The following is a 5843-nucleotide window of genomic DNA, read 5'->3' as shown; positions in this document are numbered from 1 at the left end:
TGCCTGGAAGCTTCCAGGGAGCAGCGCGCATGCGCGGCCCTCAGGCAGCCAATGGGAGCAGAGTGCGGCAAGGGCGCGGTGCATGGCGGGAGGTGTAGTCCTGGCCGCTGCGGCGTCGTGTCCTCAGTAAAACAGCCACAATGCAGAGCAAGACGTGGGGAACTAGAAGTCCCAGCATTTCCAGCAACAGTATGCTGTCATTTGTAGTGTCACGTAACATTGGTCACCACCATCCCCTGTGCCGCAGGTGTCAATGAGAAGGGAAATGTAATCATGGCGGCCAGTCCCAGGGACCCTGCTGTGGGGTAATTGCACAAAGGGGTGATGACACGATGGGCCTGATTCTGCGGGGCGCGCAAAGTACAGAGCCCCACAGCAGCCATAATAACGCTACTGCGAGTATCCGTACCACTTCTGCGCATCCTCCGCCATCATCATTAGCGTCAGCGCTTACACCTACTCCATGCTGGGTGCAAGAGAATCATCACAGACTGGCGGCTCGGACGGATGGACGCCAGTCGCCCAGAAACACCCAAGTCGCGGGCAGAGAGATCCAGCCATGCATGTGGCGGACTAGTCGCTCTCGTGTCTTCCGCATACTTGCCGACTCTCCCGGAATGGCCAAGAGGCTTCCGCCAATCGTGTGCCGCTCCCAGCCGCCCACAAGGGAGGGCAAGTCTCCTGGTCCAGTCGCCACTGGTGACAAATCCCTCCAGAGAGTCACTGATCACGCCCGCCCCCCATGGATTTGCACCGGACTGAGGGGCTCACAGAACCCCCCTTCCCAGCATGAGGTGCTGCAAATAGAATAATTACAAAAAAAACCTAAGGGGGTGTGGATACGCCTCCCAAGATTAGGTCACGACCTCTTGATGGTAATGGGGCCCGGGCTGGCTCTACGGCTGTGGTCAAATGAAGGATGTTCTCACCAAGTGAAAACTCCAGACCAAGGGTTAGCCGTGCTCCCTACTCGGTATCTCCCTTACTACACCGCCTTTATCTTCTGGACCTGGCTCTTCAGGCCGTCAAGCCCCTTCTCCTTAGTGGTCCTCCAGCTTACTTGCTTCTGGCATTCAACAAGTTCTGAGCTTCCAGAAGAATGAGACTCCTGTCATTGTTTTTGACTGTCTCTCCTGCAGGTTCCATGATAATTGAAGAGGTCCGATATTGCTCTCTCACATTATGTCATTATTTCCATAGCATGTGTTAATCTATAAAGTGTTATATGTCTTTTCTCACCCTGGCCTTGACTCGGAGCAGGCACATGAGTCAGTCTAGACCAGGGGTAGGCAATAAGCAGTGTGTTCCTACTGTGTTGAAATGTGGAAAATGTAAAGATAAGATAAACCAAAAGAATGAAATTATGATGGTGATCAGTAGTAACAATATGAATACTGAGGTAAATGTAGGGCTGCATTACAACCCTGAACTAGAAGGTACCATTATATGATGTATAAAATTTAGACATGCATAAATTGTGTTGTTAAAATGTTATTTAAAAAAATCGTAAATAATCTTAGTCCCTATCCCCCTCAAGACTTCCTTTATAGGATTGGTGCATCACCATATCTTTCCCATGATCTCCCAAGATCCGCGGTGTGTGTATAAGGGTAGTTTTATGTCCCCTCCTAGAGACACATTATTGATGGTTTAAGAACCACCTTGTGCCATCCCATAAATTAACATTAAAGAATGTCATAATGTAAGCCTAAATTAATTTTAAAAATAGCATGTTTGCCATCAAAGGGTGGACTGTCAAAGCCGGATAATTGGCTGAGACAGGATCGATTTAAAATTAAATCTGCACAACGCCATTTTGCGAATGGCTGTCCAGTGCCATGTTAGTGAATCTCGCCCATTATAAGTACATACGGCAATGCTATTTAGCGTCGTGCGATTCCCACGCAATAGAAAGAAGTTAAAAGTCCTCATATAAATACAGTCACTAAAACATATAAAATGATTAACCCTGCAAAACACGTACCATGGTGTACTCCACAAACACGTAGTCGCACAACGCTAACTGGCGTCTTTTCCCAAAACCCCAATACTTACACACTTACATAAAAGGTTCCCTAGTATTAAAGTGTAATATTCAAGGTTTATTCAGTATTATTAATGTTGTGAAATAAATTTAATTTGATATTTAAGGTTTAGTACATGGTAAGCAGACTGTGGTTGGCGTTGTACTAATCCACTGTGTCTCCACAGATTTCCGGTACCATCGGTGAGAAGATCGCAACATGTGTCTGCAAACTATGGACCATAGAGAGTTAAACATTAAAATGTACTCTGTAATGTAACCAGCTTAGATTTAGTATGCAGCGGGAAAAAGGACACAAAGGGCTGTTGGAGGCTGGATTGTGTCCATACAAATTGACCTATGAACTATACTGTAACAGAAGAACCAGGAAGGTTGGTTAATGGGGTTTGGGAGGATCCAATTAGAATGCATAGAGGAACCCACCAGGGTTGCCCCCTTTCCCCGTTGCTGTTCAACCTGTGTATTGACCCTTTGTTTCGTATCCTGCAGACATGGTCAGAGTTCCGAGGGATAAAGGTGGGGTCGGCAGAAATTATCTGCCTTCGCGGACAATCTGCTACTATTTATTGATAGACCTGAGCTTTCTTTGGGGAAAATATTGTCTCAACTTTCAGACTTTGGAAAGATATCGGGATATGAGGTGAATCTGTCAAAGTCGGTAGGCCTTTATCTCCATCCAAATATACAAGTTCCTCGTTGGGGTTCTCATCTGCCATTGAGATGGGCTAGGAATAGTATTGATTACTTGGGGATTCAAGTTTCCAGCTGAACTGTATAAACTAAATTTCTCAAAAGCCATCGTGCAGATAACAAGGGAATTGGAGGGTTGGAAACATCTTTGCTTATATGGGTAGAGCCAATCTTATTAAGATGGTAACATTCCCAAGGCTGTTGTATATGTTCCAGTCTCTTCTTCTGCTGAATTCTCTCTTTAGAAAATTTATATGGAAATCCAAACGCCCAAGGATTGGGTTAATCAAGCTGCAGCAAACCAAAGCCAATGGGGGGATTAACTTTCCTCATATCTTAAACTATAACCATGCATTTAAGGTATCTTCGAGATTGGATTTATGACCAAGATCTTTATGCAAATACTTCAATAGAAGGCTAATTTTTGGAAGACTAACTTGATTAGTTTCTTACATGTGCACGATGCAGAAATCCCGAATCATATATGGGATAACCCTCTCCTGTGGTCCACCCGTAAAGTGTGGCATATCCTTCGCCACCGTAGTCAGATGAATTCTTATAAATCAATATTTTCTACCTTTTATAGGAAACCCAGAATTTCAGGGCGGCAGAGCATCATTTCCCTTTACCAAATTACACAAAGAAGGGTTAAAAAATATATGATCCTTTCTCAACATGCCATTAAAACGCACACTTAATTATCGGGAGGCATTAGAAAAATTTCCCTCATTTCATAATCATCCCCTTAGTTTTATGCAGGCTAAACACTATGTGACTTTGGTCATTAGATGTTTCTCAGATTTATATTGGGACAACGCTTTAATACCATGCTCCTCTCGGAACCGGCAACCAAAAAGGCATCAATTCACTATTCTTTTCTACGTCAACCAATGCAACATGAGATTGTACATACTGGGATGAGTAGGTGGGTGCAGGTGATTCCCTCTTTGTCATGTGAGATTCTTATAAAACTCTTCTCTTATCACATAATTTACTCCCGGCTATCCAATATCAGGAAATGTTTTAAAATATTTTTCACAAAGCATATTTCTCCCCACATAGGCAATATTTGGCAGGTATGTCCTCCTCGGCCTCTTGCCCTCGCTGTCGATCTGATACTGCTAATTTATACCACTACTTCTGGTCTTGTCCCCTTCTGAGAACCTTTTGGTTGAAAGTGAGAAAATATGCCCTAGAACACCTGGTGAATTATGTACCATTTACTGATGTGTGAGCTATATTTGGTATACTTCCGGAGGGTCAGCGAGTGGCAAGGGGTTGTGGACGGCTTCTCATTATTAGTGCGGTGGCCCGCAAGGCTATACTTCAGACATGGATTGACACTTCCCCACCAACATTGCGACTTTTTAAAGAAAAGCTTTTCCATGTATTTAATATGGACTGGATTGAGACCATTTTGTAGAAGGAGAAGCGAGCTGAACATTTTTTCCAAACCTGGGAGAGCTATATTGATACTCAGACCTTAGTGCAGAGACATAAAATCTACGATTCATTGAAATTTACCCCATGGTATTGCCTCCGAGTGACCTCAGTGGATCCTCCAATTCGATTGAATTAGTAGAGCACATGGCTTCATTCCCTAGGACCTCCACCTCCTCTGGCTATACTTGTCATCTTCGGCCTCCTCTCCCCCCGCCCCTCTGAATCCCATGGCTGTACTCCCTCTATAATTTGGGTTCATGGAACGACATAGAGATCCAATAAAAAACAAACCTCAATATGAATGCAATAAGTATTATTACTTTACAGTCAGATGACTTTAGACATTACAGAGACTAATATGTTTTACTGTAATATTTGTGTTTATATTTGTCAGTTATACAATTATACACAGACACAATGTGAATATTGATATAACTGTTTATTCTATTTACTGATCAGCTATTATATGACAATTGACAATTCTATATGATGTGTTTTTTATGGTGTTTCAATAAAGAAATTGTTAAAAAAAAAAGAAGAACCAATGGAATCATGCCAAACTGTTCTATTGTATTGCCTATCCCTGTAAGAGTATATATGTGGGCTCTCTAAACCTGGATGCCAGTCTGCTTGCTTTGCTGTTGACGGAGGTTTCTATTTTGATGCCGTCTAGAGCGTGTGCATATGTAACAACTGTACCTTGGGTCTGTATGATTTATTTGCGCTAATTGTATTTAGATCACAGCGTGTAACCATCTGTTTATATTGAATAATAACTTTTTGTGCTTTGGTACCACACTCAAAGTCTGAAAGCATTTATTTCTTGTGCGACTCATAACGCTAAATAGCGACAATTTTAGAAGGTATAGACAGGCAGGAATCGATAGCATCATACTCTGACTAGAATGGCTATCAACATCCTTAATAGAGGAATGCCCATGAGGTGAAAACATATGTGGACACCCCATCCAAGGAGGCATTGTTGGAGTAGCCAAACAATCCACCACCTGCATCATGACCTGGGAAAAAGAAGCAACCCAAGATGGCTCTTGTCCAGTTAACTTGTAGGACTGGTGAGGTGGCTCTTTAAAACAGACAGCACTCAAACCCTCCTTTATGTCCTGTGAGGACACACATTGCATATGAAACCAACACAGGTGGCTTCCCCTCTTGTTTCCCCTTATCTTTAGACATGTTTAAAGTAAAGGCAACAATTGCAAAGTAATGTGACTGCCTTCTAAATTAATGAGTGTAAAGCAAAGAAAAACAGACAGTTGACAGAAAATTATAGTCAACAGCTAGCAAACAGTCACACACAATACATATGTAATATAATTACAATGGGCTCAAAAATCAACTACAGCAACGCAAAGTATTAGTAGGATATAGAGCACCGTATACCTTAACCAAGGGAGAGGTATACAAGGAAACTGACCCAGACCCTCCTGAGACCAACAGCTACCAGGTGCACACCGGGGACCGTGAGCATCTTTATACACATGGAGAGTAGGCGGAGCAACCCAGAAGCGTGAAACCTATATATCAGGATTGCGTCTGGGTCGGGGGAGGAGCTGCAAGGGAATGCTTACCTCCCCTAAGCTGCATAAACCAACTGGGTATGCTGGCGTCATGGCAGCAGTCACATATAATGCATAGTATAAAGAGC

The sequence above is a fragment of the Taudactylus pleione genome, unplaced genomic scaffold (assembly GCF_031769625.1).
Source record: "Taudactylus pleione unplaced genomic scaffold, aTauple2 ptg002745l, whole genome shotgun sequence".
Classification (NCBI taxonomy): Eukaryota; Metazoa; Chordata; class Amphibia; order Anura; family Myobatrachidae; genus Taudactylus; species Taudactylus pleione.
Note: the sequence above shows the minus strand (reverse complement) of the source record.